This window comes from Ammospiza caudacuta, chromosome 2 (genome assembly GCF_027887145.1).
Source record: "Ammospiza caudacuta isolate bAmmCau1 chromosome 2, bAmmCau1.pri, whole genome shotgun sequence".
NCBI lineage: Eukaryota > Metazoa > Chordata > Aves > Passeriformes > Passerellidae > Ammospiza > Ammospiza caudacuta.
Genome location: NC_080594.1, coordinates 75,167,612 through 75,190,708, shown reverse-complemented (window position 1 = coordinate 75,190,708; position 23,097 = coordinate 75,167,612).

Here is a 23,097-nt window from a genome sequence, read left to right as displayed (position 1 = left end):
TTTATTGAGGTCTATTTCAAAACATGGTTCCATTCTACATTATTAATAACATTAAATTTAAATAAATAAGATCTTTGTAAGTTTACTCAATTCTTATAGGCTTTGTGGCGAGATTCACTTCACCATGCTTAGATGTTGACATCAGGCAGGTTGAGAGGTTTATTTTGATTGAAAGGTTGAGAAGATTATTGCATGATTTCCATCGCTCACCAGAATTTCAGAGGAGCTTTAGGCATCTAAGGTAAAGTTAAACCACATTAAACCCATTTCTACTCTTCTGTAAGTGAGCAATCTGCCTGAAACCATAGTCTTAAGCCAGCATTCATAGTATTCTCTTGCTGAACTTATATCTATTTCCAACACACTCTTATAATTTATGTTCATATGTATAAATTAATAATTGTTATATACCATAAGCAGCCTATACTAAAATGCATATTAATGTATAATGTGTTCCTATTTATAAAACATATTAAATTAATGTGTTAACTTTATACATTATTTCTTAATGGGAATCTAACCCAAAATAGGATATAAACCAGCAGTATCTCTATGCTGACAGGATCTGACAGAATATTCAATCAATCAGGATAATTTAGTCATCTTTGCTGCTTTTCCTGTCAGAATTGTCACACCAATTCAAGTCTAGTATGCCTTTTAATTGAAGTGCAATATATCATTTACAATAACTGGCAGCAAGTTGAATACATAAATTTCTACCCTTGATACCCTTTAACAGTCAGTTTTTAGGTAAACATTAGTTCTTATATATATATATACATCTAATATATTTATATAGTGTATATTTATATATACACACCTCTATATTGTACGTATGAGTATAATCAGAAAATCAAATGGGAAAAATGCTGATTGCAAAATTCCCTTATGGCTTTTGTGTACAATCAGTTGTGTACAATCATAGTACAATCTACTATGTACACCTGGATCCAGGAATGCTAAAGTAGTTATATGGAAGTGGATATAGATGCAGTTTAATTCACCTATCTTACAAGAGTTCATTATTTTTCAGTTAGGCATCTTTTATTATTGAACCTAGAGAAAGCCTCTGACACTCACTTAAGCTAATAAAGAACTTCATCTTAAAGAGATAAATGTTTACATGAGTTACTTCATTCTAATTTTCAGATATAACTGAATTAATTGATTTGGATATTAATACCTTACCAAATGAGCTAATTTGAAAACTACCATTCAGATAGATATGTATGACTACAGTTAGTCTGGAGGTCCATTATTTCTAGGAATATTTTTAGCATGGTATCAAAAGGTTATGCAAAATACCTATTCAAAGTATTCTCTGAAGACAAATGATAACATTTTTGTGCTTAACTATGCAAAGCTTACCATTGTGCCAAGGGCTGCTCAAGCATACTAATATCCAAACCTCAATAAGCTGCAATCTCACACCCTTCTGTATGGCAAATTGTGTTTCGGCAGTTGTTTTCAGAGTATGTACCAAACCAAAAAATTAATATCTACAGATTTTATGTGCATGAAAATGGGAAAGCTTGGTGTACAGGCATAGCAGCTAGTAGTTTCACACCATTTATTTTGTTCACTCCATTATGTACTGCGGCAACATAGAGAGCTGAAGGAGTTTGAGCTGATCTGCAGGACCACCTGCTCTGCAGAACTTACAGTGCGCAACCAGAAGGATACATGAGATCATTATGTGTAGACTGCGGTCATAAATACATTGGTACATGCCTACCATCATATTTTTCTGTAATTAGATTAGAGGAACACTAAATACACAATGCATTTCACATTTAGCCAGTGACCAGTGCTTTACAAATCTTATATTTTAATATTTTAACCTATTCTAGATTAAAACCAGGGGACATTCTGAAGTTCCTATTTGTTTACAAAGAAAAAGAAAAAGGGAAAAATACCTCTTCTTTTTTCCCCAGAAAATTAAGGGATAGTTGCCAGTATTGGTATGTATCCTTACAGACATTTAAGCTTGAATGACAGCTTGCAGCTCCACATGTCTGGCTATTTTTAAACACATATAAAGATTTTTGCCGACAGTTGTAGTCCATATCTGCTGTGACTACAATACAAAAAGGTGCGCTTCAAGATTCACTTAGGCTGAGTCAGTAAAACTAGGATAACAACATTATTAGGTGCTGAAATTTACATATCTAACTACCTGAGACAGTGTATTGTCCTTACCTTGTATTTAGGAATATTCAGCATTTCACTAAATTGGTATTCTGTATCTCTCAGTATAAATTATCCATCATGTTGACTGGGAAGCTGATTCCAGTTATATATGGGGAAGCAGTATGATTTGGTATATCCTAAATCCCCTTCATTTATTGAACTTAGGAATCTTACATTGATGGATGTCTTGTTGTTCATCTTCACTAACAAATAATCCATGCTGCATGTTTCAACAGTTTTAAGAGTTTCCTTCCTAAACAAGTATATTAAATAATGGGTTGTAAGATTATTCTCATCTCACAGATGTTCTCCACATCTCTATTAATCCCCTTATTCAATTTTCTTTTTTTTTTTTTTTTTTGAAAACTGAAATATTTTTGAGTTTTTATGGACTATTTCTTCTCTGTATCATGCTGAAGTATTCATAGGAAATATTCTATAACTGATGTGGGTAACCAAATTTATGTTGCTTGGAAGCTACGCAACTGTAATATTCATAAAAATTATGTATAAAAGGAAGCAGCACTCTCCAGTTATTTTTTTTTAAAGAAAGTGGCTATTGTCACTTCATACTGAGTAGAGTTGAAGTGGTTATTCACGTACAAGTTATGCCCAGTAGGCCAAAATTTCTGAGCTTCTTGGTGGGTGAATGCCAAACTTCTGGACATAGATTCTATTTAGGCAATATAGAAGTAGCAAATTCTTCTGCCTGTTTCAAGATTAAACACTTTATCAGCATGTATGAATTGTGACAATTTTATGCCTGAGACATTTCACAGTGAAAACCTGAGTCTTCAATGGAGCTCAGTCTCACACATCAATAGCTGTAAATCTTTCAGGATCACAGACTTGATATCAGATATTTAAATTAGATAATCTTCTGTGTCTGCTAAGATCCTAATGTAGGAATTTAAACTTCCTGGTATCCCACTGATGTTTTTTCTTTTCCCCTTCTCCAACACCCTGATGATATTGTGTAAAGGCTCCTGGTCCAGGACAATCAGGACATTTTTTGGAGGAAATTGTTTTGCATTTGTGATTTTTTTATTTGTTTGTTTGGTTTGTTTTCTTGGGTTTTTTATTAAATCCTTATACTACTAATTCTGGCTTTAGATATTTTAACCATATCCAGAAATGTGGTAGAAATGTATCAGCACTGATAAGAAGCTGAAGTCTTATTAAAACTAATTGGACTTTTAATATCCCTGCTGTTATAATCCTGTGCTGCTAAGCAGTCTGGAGGGATGAAAGACATGGTAGCATGGTCAGCTTTAAATTGTTATGAAGTTTATACCAATCTAAGAGTGATAATAGTTAAGCCTTGGCAAACACACTTATTTGACAAGATAATTACCTCTGCTTGTATTATACTGAAGATTTAATAAATTTTTGTTTTCAGAAAAGATCTCAGTATGTGTAGGACTTTGCAACTCCTGCTTCTAATTCTCTGGTGAGTTAACCTTGGCTGGATTCCCGGAGCCCACAAAAACTGCTCTATCACTCCCCAAAGATGAGAGAAAATTTAATCGAAGGTTCATGTATTAAGATAAAGACAGAGAGAAATCACTCACCAATTACTGACACAGGCAAAACAGATTCAACCTGGGGAAATCAGCTAAATTTGTTAACAACCAGATCAGAGTGGGCTAAGGGAAAAAAACCCCAAAAATCTTAAAGCACCTTCCCTCTCTATTAGTCCCTTCATCCTGGGCTTAATTTTGCTCTTAGTCTCCTCCCCACCAGAAACACCAAGGGATGGGGAATGGACACTAGTCAGGTCATCACACACTGTCTCTAAAGCTCCTTCCTCCTCAGGAGGAGGACTCCTCACACTCTTCACCTGATCCAATGAGAATCCTGCTCTCAGGAAACAATCTTCCCCAATCTTATCCAATGTGAGTCTTTTCCACAAGCTAAAATTCTTCATTAACTGCTCCAGCAGTCCTCCACAGGGTCACAAGTCCTGCTAGCAATCCTGACCCAGCATGGGTTCATGTCTTTCTACAGGACCCCACGCCCTGCCCGGAGCCTGATCCAATGTGGGATTCCCACAGGACTGCAGCTTCCTTCTGATGCATCTGCAGGTCCTTCACAGGCTGCAGATGGATCTCTGCTCTACCACACAGAGCACACAGCCTCCACAGGCTGTAGACACTCAGCTTCTTCATCACAGTCTGCACCAAGGGCTGCAGAGAAATCTCTTCTCCCATGCCTGGGGCACCTTATCGCGCTCCTTGGCCAGTGACCTTGGTGTCTGCAGGGCTGTTTCTCTCATAGTTTCTCCTTCCTCTGTCACATCTGCAACTGTTGTGCTGCAGTAAATTTCCCCCTTGATACTGTTATCCTAGAGGTTCTAATGTTGTCACCCATGTGCTTTACCTTGGCCAGGGATTGGTCCTCCTTGGATCCAGCTCACATTGGCTCTGTTGGAAGTAGGGGTGGCCTCTGGCACTTTCTGAGACAAGCCATCCCTCCTGTGTCCCTGCTGCCAAAACCTTTTTATGCACACCCAATAGAACCTCACACTATCTCCTTAGCTTTTTAAGCAGAGACAGTTTCAAAACCTTCAATTTCTTACTCACAAGACACTAGGTAACGATATCTTTAAATTCTCAATAATTACTTGGACCTTTGAATCCTGTGCTATTTTTATAAAACACTATCTCTGGTCAGAGTATCTTGGCATGAAATGGTTTTATGAATCATCCTGTTTTCCTTGTGTAACCTTAAAATTAATTTATTGAAGGAGAAATTTCTAGTGTGGTGCATAACAATCAAAACTGCAGCTTCCGAGCTCACTTTTCCATTTGCCTTTTTTTATAGTATAGATATTCTTAGTGAGTCTAACCAAGTCTCAGTCATAGGAGACTGTCAGTCTCACATTTTTCTAAATGTGTGAACTCCACATTAAAAGCAGCTTGAGACAACTTCCCTGCTCTTCCAGAAAACTTTACTACTACCTATTTTTGGTTACTACAACAATTTTGTTTGGAATCTACCTCTACTTTGGAATGCAAATTTATTCTTGGCATTATGTACCTTCCCAACCTCATGCCAGCAGTATCTGTTCGCTTACATTGATCTTCTTTCTTCTCTGATGCTATTTCTGCAACTTTATTTCCATGTTCCAGCCATGTTTTCCATCCACCTTTTTTTTTTTTCCAGTTTTAATAGTAGAAATATTTTTGGGATATGACTATTTTTTACAGTGAATAATGGTGCAGAAATTACCAAAGCTTAAGTGAGTTTCTCCAGAACCATCAACCAGAAGATCACAGAATCACAAGAATGGTTGAGGTTGGAAGTAACAACTGAAGGTCACCTCCTCCGCTCCCCCTGCTCAAGCAGAATAATCTAGAGCAGCCTTACCAGGATGATCTCAAGTCGGATTTTTAACACCTCTGGAAAGGGAGACTTTGCACACACTCTGAGCAACCTGTGCCAGTCATCCTCACAGAAAAAAAGGGTTTCCTGATGTTCAGACAGAACCTAGTTTCTGTTCGTGGCCATTACTTTTGGTCTTCTCACCGGGTATACTGCAGAGATACTGCCACAAGTTCTTCACAGAAAAGGTGATTGGGCATTGGAGTGAGCTTCTCAGAGAGGTGATGGAATAAACACCCCTGGAGGTGTTTAAGAAAAGACTAGATGTGCCACTCAGTGCCATGGTCTAATTGACATGTTGGTGTTAGATCATAGGTTGGACTTGATGATCTCAAAGACCTTTTCCAGCCTAGTTAATTCTGACATTCTGTGAAAGACATATCTTTGCAGGGTAATACTAATGTCCTCATAAAAATAATCTCGCATCCACAAGCACAGTGCCAGTCTGAGATAGCAAATATCTTTTCAAAGTTAAGACAATGTCTTCAAGAAGGCTCTTTTGCATAAGTTGGACATTTCTTTGCCACTGTCTTCTATTTGGTATAGACATTCTTTTAATCTTGTGTCATATCTTAGGGTCTTTTTTCTCTCCTTATCACCTTAATAGATGTCTTTAATGTATTCATAAGTTTTAAAATATAATAGTACATATCTGTTTGAAATGGCTCCTGCAATAGCATGCTATATTACATCCTCTTTTTGCATTGTCTATTATTTTTGCTTCAGTATCTTCATTGTTTACCCAGTAAAAAAAACACAATCATAGCTTGCTCATGAAATATTGAAATCCTGATGAGTTCCTCTTAGCAGTTTCACTGACAAGGAACAAATTACAAAATTCTGTTATATCAGAATTTTGTAACCTCATATGAGTTACTGCGCATACAGTGTAATTTGCAGTGTGTGCATAAAGTGCTGCTGTCCAAAGTTAAGGGCATCAGAACTCAATATGAAGGAACTGAGACTGTGAATTTAAAACTTTTGATATAATGCTTATTCGCTTACATACCCTCCTGAAGCCTTTTTTACCATATCTTTTGAGGTGGGGGGAGCACACATTGCTAATTCCATTTCAGATTGGTTTACTGGCTTTTGCTACTTTCATTTTATTTTATTTTTTCTTACTTTAAATACCGGATGAAGTATGAACTTTACAAGTCAGATTTCTGTAGAAATATGCAGAGAAAAATACAGATCTGCTTTGACCTTAGCAATAAGAACATCGTCCTAATTTTGTTTACTTCATTTGTTTGTTTGCTCTTATTTAGATTTTAGGAATTATAGGGACTTTCAAGTGAGTTTAAGCAACATAAGAGCTCAAGTATCTGGTTATCCCTTAAGTTTTTTCTGTATCATATTTGGAAGGAAAATACTATGGAAAAGTTATGTGGAGGAATTGCTAAAAGTATTTGTTATCTTAGGTCTGGTACAATACTTCAGATTTTAGGCAATTCCATAGAAATTTACTGATATTTAACCTCTGTACATTGAAGTCCCAGTTTCCCTTAATTTGAGTGCATGTTATTGTTTCTTGACTTGCACCTGAGTGGGTTTTTTTTTCCATGCTTTAAAAATTCCTCCAGTGTACTGAACTGTGAACAAAAAAAAAAAAAAAATAGTATGATAAAGGAAAAGTGAGTGCAAAAAAGTAAAGAAATACTCTGTGGAGAGAGCATCATGACAGTTTAACAGTAAAGGATTAAGTAAAAATGTAGCATATCAATATTGGTGTGATTCAGAGGCTTATTTCCCATTCTCATCTTCATTTTTTCATGACTTAATGATTTCTCTAGCCCAGAAACCCAGCAAATCTAAAATTGCCATTACTAATTGCCAGTCACAGGCTTAGCATCAGATTTGAAAGGCCTCAAATTTGAAGTTTATCAGATTTTGTCTGAGCTTTTCTGAACCTGTCTAGTTTTGCTTTTACCTGATTTAGCTGAAGTAACTTATTTTCCTAACAATCAGATCTTTAAAGTTAATTTGTAGAAACATAATTTATATATATATATATATATTAGTATCAGAAAGTTATTCTCTGTTAAATAGAGCATTTATAACTTCCTCATATATTGATGTAGCACAGAGAAATAAATACTTAGAATGATAACAAGGGCCTTTAAAGTGATCACAGTGTGCATGGGATGATGAGAAGGGAGGCACAGCTTGTTACTGGTGATTGCAAGGCTATGAATAACTCACCAATCATCAGTGAAAGAAATAGGAGTTGGACAGGAACAGTTATAGGGATAACAAGAGAAAAGAAAAACAAGCATTCGACATATGTAAAATCCATCTGGTACACTAAATTTGGATGCAACATGAAGATGCAGATCAGAATCCCTGAAAGAAATATCAAGGTGTAAAACTGTGTTGGACAAATAGTCCAATTTGAATTCTAGAGGGAGAAGAAGAAACTTTATCATACACCTCTCACTTCTTCCTGTAAAAGACACAGCTTGTTGGAATTTCCCTTTTCCTGTGTGATGACCATGAGTACTGTACACTCTTGGTACCCAGAAAATGTACAGCACTTACCATAAGTGTGAGCATAACATCAGAGGAAAAGTAGCAATAACAATGAAGTGTGTAACATTTTTTTAATTGAATTATATTGTTGTTGTTATTATTGTTGTTGGTTTTTTTTATTGAGATGCTTTGTACAATAGTATACTTTATCTTCTTTTATTTTCTTGGTTTTTCTTATTTTGTTTCAAATAAATTTGAATAATACTTTTTGAACTAAACCCCAAAGATTTTCCTTACAATAAGAATAAATTCTCATCTTCCCTTCTTGATGATTTTTTTCTTGCCTGTGACTAGTTTTTTAGTGTGACATTTCCTGCACACCTGCACAAAGTGCTGCTTGAGACATCCTGCAGTGTTCAACCTTGCTTCCAGCTGCTTCTCCGCAGTAGTAAAAGGCCATCATGTGCACCAAATTTATCAGCTCTGCTTGATTGCTTCTGATCTCTTGTGGTAAAATAGCAATAAATGCCTCTGTACAGACAATTGAATTGAGACTTCTGTCTTGGTACTCTATCTTGGGAAAATACATTTAGGGGGTTTTGTTTGTTTCCTTTGTTTGGGGTTTTTTGGATACTGCCTATTTAAAAAAATATATATATAAAATCTACATAATTTATTGTGGAATTTGAATGCTTTTTAACCTGCAAATTTCTGAGACAATCAGAGTTGCCCCTTCAGCACCAGGGCTTGACTAATTCCAAAAGGAATACCATTCAGTATCTAGTCCACACTTGCTTCTAGAAGACAGGAGAAGAACTAAGCCAAACACGCTGGTGACTCCACCTAAAGTCCAGTTACTTACAGAGAGCAATTTAACCACTCCTGAAACAGGGTGCAATCACCCTCTGGAGTTATATTCCTTCCACACTGAGTCACTTTTCAGTAGTTCTTTTGCTGTGTGCAATTAATGTGCAAGAATGGTACACATAACTTAAAATTAAAAAATACTATTAGCTTATGCACAGAAGACAGCTAGATTTCCAGGGCTAATATGGAAATCATGCTGAAAATTTAAGTAAAGGATCTTTGATGGACAAGCAGACATCACCCCTGGGTTGAAGGGTTGGTCTCTGCTGCTCCCTGGAATGGATCATGAAAGTTTATTTATTTGCTTTTCTGTTTTTAATTTGCAGGTATTTTGCAGATCTTCAAATAAATGCCTAATATAAAATTGGGAAAATCAGCTGAGATTAATTTAACTGCTTCTTCAGAGTGTCTTTTGGAAATTAGATTAGAAGATGTGTGCTGAAGATGACAGACTCTTAAAGAAAGATCCCTCTGAAACATTAACAGAGGGCATTAACAGAGGACCATTAACATTACTGGTCCCAGGGGATGTAAAAAGGGCTTAATGGATCATTGTTCTCACACGGTAAAGGTCTGAAGAAGATTAATTTTGGTTTTAGTAGGTTTAAATCTGCCTTTCTACCTCTCTAGCTGTGATTCCAAATATCAGGTCCAAAATAATATGGATATAAATGCTTGAGGATTCAGCTTTCTGGTTATGTAGCAGTTCACTGTAAAAGATGAAATTTTGGAGGCATTTCAGGGCTGTGAAGCAAGAAGCTGTTTCACAAAGGCTAGGACACAGAGAAGGAATTGTGAGTTTGGTCTCTTCTTCACTGGCTATTTCTGTTTTATGCCAAAATTGTTTAAAGTAAAACAGAGAGACAGCTCTGGGAGGCACTGATAACTCTTCTACATCTGGTATAAGGGAACTGCAAGTAATTAGCTGCTCCAGAAACTCGCACATTTCTTCGGGAAGCCTCATACTAATTTTCAGGATGAATATGTTCCTACAGATGCTTGTCTGTCTGCTGAAAAAGGTTGTCTGATTTCCTGATTTTACACCCTGATATGGAAAGAAAACATCTCTGCCTAAACTTTATTCATCTAAGCTATGAAAAGCTGAGCTGTCATAGAATGCTCTTACCTGAAGAGCTGTATCATATTTGAAAGAAAATGCCAGGTGAATCACAGAGCCCTTCACTTGCCCTGCTGAAAATTCATTGTTTGTGAACTAAAGTGAACAGCGTGGGTTTTTGGTTTTGTTTTCACCTCTTTTAGCTCTTACCCTAACTCTAACACTTTGCATCTTCGGTATATAAATCCAGGAACCTTGAGTGTGTTTCAGTAGTACTTACTTCAGGGCCCCCAGGCAAATCTAATGAATTCATACTGTCATAGAATAAAAAGCTTCTGACACAATTTATGTAGAATCAGTCATGTCATTGCACCTCCACAGTTCTCTTGCTCCTTTCTATTCTAATTTTCTGAATTCTTAGAAAAGATTTTTTCTTTTTTATTCACAAAATTGAAGGTATGTTTGAAGATACATAATTTAAAACCTCACTAAAGCTGGTTTACCTAGAACAGGTTGCACTGGTACAGGTGGGGTTTGTTTGCTTTTTTTAGTGGAAATTAAGGTTTTTTTATAGGGGTTCACTAATTCCACTACGGACAATTTAATGTAAATAATACTTAAATTATGCCAACTAATTCTAGAGCATTTGTATGTCAATTACACAGTAGCTGATGATCAGAAAAAGCTTTCATTGTTGTTATAATGTCTACTAAATTGCACAGACTTCAAAATGCCTAGCTATAGATATAGCAAAAATAACACTATAGCAGAAACCCCCAAAACTTATCTATTTAGTGCTTTTGTGGTAAAGCCATTCTTACTAGAATTTTTAAAAAGAAGGAAAAAACACCAAAAAAAGCAAGGCAAACAAACAAACAAAAAAAAAAAAATGTTATCAAAGTAACCTTTCAAAAGTTGAGACAGGAAACATTTTTACTTACCAGGCAATCTTTTTTTTTTTTTCTTTGTGTACTTAACAGATTGCATTTAAATTATTAAATACTATTTCCACAGTTTCACAGAACAAGTAGGAAGAAGAAAGAAATTGAAAACTGTTAGAGGAAGACAACAGATTAATCTTTGTGAAATATTGGAAAGATGTAGTAACCAAGAAAAGCAGGGAATTTTTCTAGTGTAACTTGGACAGGTAAAATTTAGATTAGGAAGACTCCTTCATAGTCATGAGAAAACAAATACCTCCAGAAGTGATTTATCTCATGTGGAACAGATTTGATGAACATTCTTTTGGAGTTCTCTCTCTCTCTGTCTCTATTGATTTGAAATAATGCTCCAATGATCTGCTATAACTCCACTATCTTGTTTAGTTTAGAAGTATCTCATCTTAAGAGAACCTACAATAACAAAGGAGTAGTGTTTCAGATTAAACTAATGTGGTGTGACTGATTTATTCAGACTACTATAAATCTCTTAACGATTAAGGGTATGCAGATGAGGTCAGAATTGTTCAAATGACCAAAGGGATAGCCCATACCATATGACATCATGTTCAGTGATAGATGGGAGAAGAAGGTGGAAGTGGAGACATTAGGAATAATGGTGGTTATCTCCCTTGGTAACTGTTATTTGTGGCAAGGCCTGGCTTTCCTGGACCTGGCTGAACACTTGCAAGCCCATAGGAAGTGGTAGATGAATTCTTAATTTTGCTTTGCCTGTGTGCACAGTTTTTTCTCTACCTATTGAACTGCTTTAATTTCAACACAAAAAATTTTCTCACTTTTACCCAATCAATTCTCCTCCCATCCCATCAGGGAGCATGAACTATTGTCCCTGTGGGGCTTAGCTATCTAGTTGGTTTAAATTACTTTGGTTAAATCAGATAATCAGTAGTCTGGATGTATTCTATCTCCTAGTGCAATACTTTCTTCAGAAAGTGACAAATATTTATGGTCTGTTTTTTTGAATACTTGAAGAGACTCAACCTACTTGGAAGACTAAAAATCATAAAAGGATAGAAGCGAAAGTTCTGTCTCTAGAATAGGATGGAGGAGAGAAACTTTTTACTAGAAAATCAAAACAAGACTTTAAAATAGATTTGAGTGATTAATAGAACTTAAAACTAAACCAAATTCATATCCATATCAAACCATACAAAAAAAAAAAGTGAGGTATTGTTCACCATTGAGAAGAAAGAAATCTGTAGGCATTTTTTGGATGGCTATTTATGTTAATAAGCTGACTGGGAAGAAAAAGATAGTTCACCTATGGTGGCTTCTGTGCTTGGGAAAAGTCAAACCAGCAGCAGCTTATAGTGCTATGATAAGATCGTACTAGGGTTCCTTGAGTGACCTCTGTGATATTAACTGCAGGGTTTGTGCTTCATGTAGGAAATAGGGCAGTGAGCAGGAGGAGAATAATGACTTCTTCAGTAATCACTTAATCTAGGTGTAAGTGTGTTCAAAACACTGCAGATTAAAGAACCCTTTGTAACTGGGATAGCCTGAAACAATCCCTTAAGAATCAGGCATAAGTATCCTAGGTTTAGAAAAGAGGACATTTAAGTTTTGGCTTCTAATGCTAGGGGTAGTTCTGAACACATTCAAAAATGAATGGTCTTGATAAAGGAGACATGTCTTATGTTAATCAGCATATTGCTCATTCTGTGCAAGTCTGACTCTATTCCTCTGAGACAGAAGAACTAAATGCAAAATAAATTTTTAGCTCTTCACCACTTTTGTCATCCTCTTATGAATTCCTGCTAGAATCCCTTGAAATGGTCTATTGACAGTTCTTTTAAGTGAATCTTCATCTTGGGATCACTGAGTTACATTAAATGAGATTAGAGTGTCTCTTCATAAAAAGACATGCCTCCATAATGAATGTGTGGATTGGTTTGGGTTTTTTTTTAAAATATGTTGTTTCTTCTTCCATCTTCTCCAGAGATATTTAGTGTGGATATTTTGTTTGGTTTTGTTGTGTTTGGCTTTTTTTCTTCATAAAAATCTATGATTGACTTGAAACCCTGAAACCAAGCCTCTAATCCAAGAGAATGTGAGAGATTGCCAATTCATTCAGAATATTTCATTAAGTCAATGAAACAACAGTTTAATTTTAAGACTAGATTGTTGTTATAAATATTCCTGATGAACCCCTTACCTGTTTGGGCCCAGCAGCATCATCAAAAGCCATGCTCTGTGAAATGGAGCTTTCTGTCTGATTTGGGTAACCCAAGATGACAGAGGAAAAACATCAATGAAAAATTGTATGTCTTAAATTTTGCCCTCTTTATTTGGCTAGGTCCTCATGGCAAATGGAAGCTGCAATGACATCAACAATATTGATATTTGAATGTGGAAAGAAATGTCATAACTTTGATCCCATTTTTATGTTCATGTTGTTGCAACTCTGTGCTTCCCTCAGAATACCAGCCAAGTACTTTGTTTGGTGGTCTGCGAGGTGGTTTCATTTCATGTGAAACTATGCTGTGATCTGAATGACAATTCAGAATTAAATACTTCAGATAGTGAGAAACTGAGTTCCTCATCAATGTATACACCAACTTCAAGGAATACACCAACTTCATTTTTAGAGGCTTTTGTCCTCTCTCGGTAACTAACTCACAAGGCTAGGAAGACCCGCCAAGGTTGATAATAAACCTTACTGCTGAGATTGTCTTTCAAAGGTCCTCCAATTTGTCAGGCGACTCAGAATAATTTTCTTCCCTTTTATTTCCAGTATCTGATTCTGGTTCATAAGCTAAACTTTGCATATGAATAAAGTCATATCCTCCCACCTTACTTGCTGTCCAGATGTAACTGAAAAGGCAAAGAAAGCAAGTATGCTTGTACACAAGTACACAAGTCCTTTTAGTGAAATCTACTCCTGCTATATAATCGCATTCCAAGGAGAAATACTGCAACCTTGTACTTGCATCCATACCCTGGGACTACCTCCTCAGAGTTGTTATCCCAGCACCACTGGTTTGAGAAGATATTGGAAAATATAGCAGACAGGAAGTGTGGAGCACTTTAAAAAAAAAAAAACAACTCATTAAACGTAACAAAACTTGATTTTTTTTCTAGACAAGGTAGAGATAGTACTTCAGTACTCATTCATTATCTGATCACAAAATGAGGCTGATCCTGTTTCAGCAGTCCTCCACTGTTGTTGATAGTAAGAGTCCATTACATTATAGCTTGCATTTTAGTCTCTCCTTATGCCATTTTGAAGTAAATAGGAAACTCTGGAACAATCGGCCAAATGATTTAAGACCAGGAATCAAGAAACCTTTTCCTATTGAAAAATAAGAAGGGTCTTCACAAAAAGAGGAAAAATAGAAGTGTTTACTTTTGCTTTCTTATGAACCAAAATATTAGATAGCCACAGGAACAATCTTGAGTATTTTCTTTAGATGCTGTCAGGCCTGTACATAGAAAGTCACAGTTGTGCCCTTTCCTGAAGTTTACAACATCATTATTTTTGCAAGAGGAAAAAGTTTCCTGTCCTGTCTAGAAGCTATTAGCTTAAAAATTCATGTCTTGATCTCCTGTAGGGATGGAGGTGATTAAACTTTTTGCCATCACATGCTCAAATTAACATGTGATATATATGTGTTAATGTATTTAAAGGTTTCACTACATGACATTAACTAATATTTCTTCTTTCTTTAATCAACAACCTTTGTCTAAGAAGAAATGACACCCATAAAACAAAGAAATGAAGGTCAACATCCAAACAGTCATCTTACTGAAGAGAAAATTGCTGGATAGGCCAAAAGCAGTCTCTTTCTATGCTCAGCCTGAACAGAGAAATTGGGAATCTGAATCCTTGGAAAGCAAAAAATTAAAAGGAAAACTATTGATCTGTTTAAGACTGCAGAGAAGAGGAAAAAAAATCATCTCCTTAAGCAAAGGAAGGTTAGAAAGGGAATATGACTGAAGAGAAATCTTGATACATACAGGCTTATGTTTGACTATTAAAGGTAATGTATGTGTAGCAAAAAAAAAGTGAGATCAGATTATATAGGAGTCAAAGAAAGATATTGTAATCTATCCATAAAAGTTAAACCTATCAAATAATAAAAACAATTATACCTAATCATATGTATGCAAGTAAGTATTTTCTGGAACAGAGCAGTCATGAATGTTCAGACGATAATCAGATGCCTTAAAATTCTAAATATTTAACTTACTAACTTGTTCTACTTTCATGTTTTTATTTTCCATAAACTGTTTGCTGTTCATTGCTTGATTTTTGTTATAAAGCAGATATTTCAATGATCTAATTTGAAGTTCAAATGATACTGTATGAAGTCCAAGTAATCCATTTATAAACAGTTTATGAGAAAGCCACAGAATAACTGCCTGTCTCATAAAGTTTGAATGCCAATGAACAAAAGACGTCACGAGTTTTGGACGAGTTTGCGCATAACAGCATTTAATTTAAAGGTACTAGATACACTACTACTACTTTACTGGTTTTAATTCCAAGGAATCTGACTTTCTTTGTGCAGGAAAAGGATCTGTTTCACATCTTTGCAGATCACAATGTTGATTAATGCTTGCTTTTTGTATTTGGAGAATTGTTTCATCTTTTCTCCTGGAGAGTCCTGAATGGAAGAACAAGACTTCTTCCCTAGTAGGAACACACCCCAGTGTCCAGCAAGATTCTGAATGGGGAACATGATGAAATTTATGACCTAAGTAAATGATTCATGATGATATGTATGTCACAGAATATTGCCATTAGAGATAAATCTGTATCTGTATACAGGCCAAGCAAAACACAACTCACAATATAAATAACACTAAAGACAGTTAAATGTTTATGGAGAAAGGTCATAGAATTTAAGTTAAGCTTGTTCAGAAGATAAGTTACATTATTAAAAAATGCAAATGTGCAATGGGAAAATGTGCATATGAGATAGATTCCCTTCCTCATCTGTCTGTACAGTGATAGACTTGCTCGAAGGGCAGTGATATCTCTCTGCAGAGAGAGAAATCTCTCTACATCAGCCTAGTAATGATACCTGAGCAATAAACATTTCTGTCACTGCAGCAGGGAAGATACAGTGGCTGACTACAGATTGCCATGGAGTAGCTGAGCTTGCTTTCATTGCATGAAATTTTGGTGAGGCCCTTTTTTGCAAATGTCCGAATGATCCCTTCACAGAATCTGCATGCGCCTCAGAATAAGTTTTCAAGGAGCACCCAAGATCTCACTAAGGAGTCTTTCTGCACAACTCTCTTATACATAAATTCTAAGACCATTTTCTATCAGTGAGTGCTAAGGAATGAAAGTAGAGATGACAATGTGTCTGTAAATAATTCAAAGAAAACAGAACCATTTCTGGGAAATCTTTCCACCTTCTGAAGATATTACAATCTTTGATGCAGACTAGTTTAAATATGCATTTTAAAATCACATAATGTGGTTACATTCCAAAAATAGAGAAAGGTGTAAACAGAAGTGTCAACCAGCCCTTCTGGCTCTGGAAAAGACACCTTGAATTAAAGTGAGAGACTGAAAAAATGACTGTCTGAGGAGGGAAATGTCAAAAAAGCATGTCACATGAGGGTGCATCTTGCTGGTACTTGCAAGACCAATCCTTATCTCACAAGGAAAGAAGATTAAGAACAGAGTGACTCCGATGAAGGTCAGCACATGATGTACATTTTTCCTGGGAAGTGAGTGGCCATATCAGTGAACTCACAGCCCTACCCCTGAGTGTATTATGGCCTTTAAGATGAGAGAAAAGAAAATATGAACAGTTGTTAACATTACAAGCATTTGAGAGTGTTTCTAGCCTCAAAGGTCTGAAATGAGTGTGGAAAGAACATATCAATTGAGACATAGCAGTTCCCATTGCTGTCAGGTACCAGTAGGCTAATTCATCAAGTAGGTAAGTGAATTACCAAGATGATGCACTATTCAAAACTACATATATTGTAAAAGAACTTCTTTCTTTATGAATAAACAAAATCACTAAAAATGGGTTTCCTGCTATCATGTAGGGAAGAACAGCTCAGGCAGAAGCGAAAAATAATTTAAGTCAATACATGTATAGCTCCTCTTGCACTTCAACACTATTGCAAGTCACTGAGCCAGCTCCTCAGCTAGTGGAATTGACTTAGATACTCTCAATTTATTTGACCTACATTTATTTGCACAGCCCACATCTGGCTCACTGTGTAGGTAGATGTGGTCTGGGCTCAAAAGCAGATAGTAAAATTGTTGTCTGTTGATTTAAACATTGATTTCTCATGGATCGGACGATGGGTTTGTAGATCATTTTGGAAAACAAATTCAAAGTTTATTTTTATTAGCTTTTGTGCAAATACCATAAAATCTTACTGCTATAATGTTCGTAAAGAGGACCCGAGCCAAACCTTACCAAGATTTCCATTGATTTCAATGGGTTTTAAATCCAAGAGGGAAATAATGTAATCCTGCATGAAAGCAAAGAAATTTAGGTTTAGATTTTATGAAGATAAAAAGGATTTTTTTTTTTATTTTTGGCATTTTTAATGGTAACTTACTAGCTTATTTTGTAAGAGTTGCTAAGAATTTAAAGTCTTAATTGATTGCTTTTGCTTCCCTTTTCTGTGAGGGAAACAGCATTGTGAAATGAGCCTTTTATGGACTGTGTGAGAATAACAACACAGAAAAAATATTTGAAATACAATGGATTACAATGGATTTCTATGTGTGTATTTTGAATAGCTGTTATAAGCACTAAGAGATATATTAAGGGAAAAAAAAAGAGAAGAAATCAAATGACTTTTTCATCCAGAACATTCTGTAACATAGAGTAATCAAAAGAATTTTCTTTGTTGATTCTTTTTTTCTGTTCAGCCTATTGTTCCAGTTCCAGCTGTGTAACACTGCTAGAGCTCCAGAAAGAATTCTAGTACAGTTCTTAGAGACTATGAACTCCAATCTTAGAACCTATTACATAATATTAAGTTTATATTTGCTTGCATTAAATACAGTTAACATTGGTGGCTCATCCTGAGTAAATAAGTATTATGTGCATTTTAAGTTTTTGTTTAATGTATTTATGGCCTTGCAGAACCAAAAGACATAAAACTCTAATGATAAACATGTTTTTCATTAGAGACCAGACTGAGTATAGCTTTTCTTACTGCGTTAGTAAACATGAGTGACAGTTTTTTGAAATTTTGCTTTGGATTTTTTACTCATAGGTACAACAGAAAATCCTTGCAAATAGTTCACAATAAGGAATGTTAAAACTCAGATGTTATATTTAGACTAAAAAAAAAGTCTGACCAAAAGCAAATAAATTTATGACTTAAGAGAAAACAAGAATACAGGGAAGCTTACTGGAGCAGTGATACAGAGCAGGAATACAAGGGTGTGAAGAGTGAGCATGGTGTGCATATATACAAGGTTAATTTTAAATATTCAATTTCTTTCACAAAGATAAATAGAAGCAGAAGTTAATGTAGACATTAGGGGCAGGTCATGTTTCCTTTATATGATTTCCCTCTCCATTAAAAAATAAGAAGAGAAGACTTTGTGTGTTTCAAATGTTACATTATCAATACATGCAACCTTATTAGCCTGTGCAATTCTTAACATAGAACTAAATTAATATGATAGCTAAATTATTCAAATTTAAACCAAAGAGTAGGGAGAAATACTGAGTTCTATCAAAGAAAGGAAAATGCAACTCTGGAGCAGTTCATGAAGAACTGCATCCCTTCCATCCCTTCCCAGGGAAGGACCTACAGTAGGGAAGTTTTTGGTAGATTGTCTATCTTAGTAGGGATCCCACATCAGAGCAGAAAAAGGATGTGAAGAGTCCTCCCCCTGCAGAGGAAGGAGAAGAAACATGTAATGGACATAATAATAAGAAGGAGAAGAAATATGTAATGAACATTTTAATAAACTAATTAAACCCCTCATTTTTGTTCCCCTTTCATTTCTGGGCAGGGGATGAGGTAGAACAAATTGTGAAAAAATTAAACCCAGGAAGAAAGCAGGAGCAAGGGGAAAGTTTTAAGAATTAATTTTTCCTTTCTTCTTGTCTACTCTGATTTTGATTGGTGACCAATTAAACTAATTTACCTAAATTGAATCAGTTTTGGCTGTGAGAGTAACTGTTTCTGTCTTGATTTCCAAACCTTTTGGTATCTCCTCTCCACAGTACAGCTGAGGAGGAGAGTGATAGAGTGGCTTTGGTGGGCATCTGTTGTCCAGTTAGGGTCATCCCAACACCATAGTATTTCAATAATAGCCTCTTTTAGGATATATTTTTTGTTCTTTTCTCAAATGGATTTTTTTTTTTAATTTGGAAAAGAGATTAGCAGGGAGGATTTAACCTGTATTGTAAAGGGAGGATTTAACCTGTATTGTAAAGGGAGAAGAAAATATTTATATGTATTTACTCCAATATAAATTAAGAACTATATTTATCCTGACATTCAGGTTAGATTTTAGAGCAGTACTTTTTTTGAAATTATTTTCTTTATTTCTCTTTTTATTTTGGTACAGCTGAGGTACCCATTTCCCACACATATTTACAGCCTGACACTGTTTTCTCAGCATAAGCAAAGAAATTGCAAAAGATTCAGTCTTAAAAATTTAATTGAATCTATTTTTGAATCTCAGTGTGACTGCATAGTGCCCAGAGGGAGCCACAGAAATATCTTTAAATGACCTAAAATAGTGTTTCTATTCATAAAAATCTTACAGCTTTACAGTCCAGTATCTCATAGCTCTGCAGGCTAAAAGTGAGTGCAAGTCTCTAGAGGACAATCTCTTCCCAATGGAACACTACGGCCTTACAGAACCAAAAGACATAAAACTCCCACCATGAGGAAACAAACAGGCAAAGAATGGAAACGTAGCTATAACAAAAAAATAGATATAAATTTTTCTCATCCTATGCTTGAAGCAGGTTCAGATATGGTGGAAAGACGAGAGTTTAGTGATAGTGTTTTGACACAGTATTAAAGTTCCTTTGATAATGTGGTCACTGTTTTATAAATAAGCTATTTGAGGTTAACCTGACTGTATGAAAAATCCTATCAAGCTGAGCTAATGGATAGTTACAGCTGCCAAAGATATATACAAGGGATAATGTTATAGCACAATGTATATAAAAGAATCAGGAATGCCATCTGTATGTAGGTGGTATTTACCAGTCCAGTTTCTGGGGTATTGCTACATAGACAATAGGAGATGTAGTATTGCCTGGGGAAAACAAAAATAAACAAGCACAAAATCCCCAAAAGAGATGTTTGTCTCATTCCTCTTCCGCCTTCACTCCTCAGAGACAAATATGACAAGAGTGACACCTTCTCTTTTAGCAAATTACATCATAACATTAATCTTTGAGGCAACCTGACTCTTGTTCTTGTTTTGCACAAATGTCTTCACCTTGAGCCAGCAACTATGTTGTACAAAGTAGGTTTTCTTTAATTCTGGCTGAATTTCCTTCTCTTTACATTTTTATGTATAAAATAACATTATTTCCTTTCACATTGCATTCAAGTTCTCACAGGTGTTTCAAATCCTCTTCCACCTTAAGGCTTTATTTGAACTCTGTGTACTAGTCCTTGCTGCTAGCTGGATCTCAGACATTGAGTGAAGGCAGACCTGTCAGCCTTCAGAAGTATTACTGGTAAATGCGTGAAATGAAGTACCAAAAATAAAACGAACCGGAATTGACTAAACAAGCCAGCAAACAAAACAACCAACCAACCAAGAAACACCACAAAGCAGACAAACAATTAAAACCTTCAATATATAAGCATGACACGCAAGGAAATTTGAGGGAGAAGTTTAGAAACTCAACACATTTCAATTTTTAGGTAAATCAGGAATAATCTGAAATATATGAAAAAGAACTTCACTAACTTAGGAGTGGATGCCAATAGGAAGGAAGACAGCTGGAAGGTAACTTAATTTCTGACTGGCATATGTTCACTGGTAAATAAATTCATGTTTTTGACCGTTCTGCTAATTCTGGGAGAAGAATTGAACTATAAATCCATAATACATGAGGAATAGGAAAAAAAGAGAGGATTTAAATCTAAGAAATGAAAAAGAATAAATTATAAAGTCTTAAGGCCTTAGGGGAAAAAAAGTGAAAATTGGAAAGGTCTTATATAAAAGTGAGATAATTAATAGCCAGTTGGAAAACTAGTCCTTGAGGAGATCTTTGTGGTTGAGTGTTAGTTTGAGTACCCTGAACATATGCATTATCCATTCTAGGGCCTCAGCTAATCAAAAGTATTAAGAGAGCAAGACACATCAGGTTCCCAGAAAAGCACATATGATGGTACATTTCAGTTGCACCTGTGAACTACAAAGGCCAGATGACATTTTGTCAGTCTAAGCACAGGCACATGGCTGTTTATTTTATCCAATTACCATGGGCACTGGTACTATTATGGTCCATGACAAATTAGCAGTGTCCCACCATGGCTTCATTTGTGGTTGACAGTTGAGATGCTGCCATGCACTGTAGATGTTCAGACATGATCCCGACCATTTTACTGATCTGATGGGTTTTCAAATGCTCTCTGGCCCTTTATCTCTTACTTTAGGTAGAGTATTTTTCATATATAGCACAGCAAAAGACAATGACCTATTTCTAGTCCACAGATAGGGCATGAACAATAAAAAGGAAGTAAAAATGGTGGAAAAGGAGGAAGCTCTACAGGAATTCCCATCAGAATAATGATTGTTGCACCAAAAGGCAAATGGTTTATTATTTTGAGTAAAATCGGGAACCTTGTTTAATTAATTTTTTCTATCATTGTAAACAGGTGCACAAACTGGCTCTTGTCAAAATTTTTTCGCAGTAGCATTGAAATAAAAATAGTAAATGACGGAGAATAGGTAAAACACATTGCTAAAGTTCGCTCCAACCACAGGACAATATAAACTATATTCAGAAAAAAATGTATAATTTAAAAATCTTTGAAAGCTGAATTCATGACCAAAGGAGCTGTTTTGCCTTCATTGCAAAGATTAGAAAACAGCCGGTGACTGGGAATATTTCATCTAATGTCTAAGAAAGCAAATTATCACTACTGCTAAATGCTGTAGGAAAATAACCCAACTAAAGGTAAAAAAAAGGTGTTGATAAAAATGTTTATAATGAGTAACATAGTGAAATTAGTGTCTAATAAAATAATCAAAGACCTTAAAACTTTCAGATACTGGTGTTAACTGAAAATTTGCAGAAACTGAAGCACTCTCACTCAGTGCTGTTGCACATTCTGATGAGAGTTTTGAAACTCCAGAGGCCTCCAGTTAACTTTTTCCCGTCTCCCACTGAATATTTTCCAGATTGATGGTTGTTTACATTCATGAAATTTGATAATGCAGTTGGTCAGGAATCATAAAGAGCTCAGCTCCTCCAAGTCCAGAAGGCAGAACAAAGGCGATCTTTTTGCTGTAGTCAAATAATCTAGTATTTTGCACAGCATTTTGTTTTGACTTGATAACTACACTATTTATTCTCAGAGGTCAACTATGTTCATTCTTTTCACTTTCTAGTCAAATTTGTCCAGTAATCCTCTTTGGCTATCTGAGCTGCATTTTTTTCTGAAACTGCCTTCTGTCACAGAGAGATAAATTATGTCTGATGCCTTAGGCTACAGAAGGCCAAAATCTGTTTTGTTCACTCCATAGGACACTAGCTGAGGAGTAATGCCTGTAACTGTTATTCCTTTCCATCTGTCCTGTCTTCTTGATATCTTTGTAAGTCTTGTTGAAGTCTCAAAAGTGCTTGGTGTCTTCAGACATCTAAAGAAGGTGCTGTTTGGGACCCAGATGTTACATTTTTATTACACTGGAGAAAACGCAGCTTGCTGATCCTGTTAGCATTGTTTCCTGTGAAGACAGAAGTAAAAGGGACAATCAAGGGGAGAAAGGAAAAAAAAAAGTACAGAAAACCACCAACAACCTTTATATGATGCATTAGAACTAAACTAATTTTCACAATGACATTTTATTTCACTTGCTTTGGAAAAAAATGTTATTTTAATTAGAGTAGATCTCTAACTTTGCTGCTTTTTGTTTTCTCTTTCTCATACACCAATATCTAAACCTACAAAGTTTCTATATTCTTAGACAAACCTGCTGCTTCTCATAAATATTAGTTCAAATGCTAAACAGTTTGTTCAGCTAAGTTT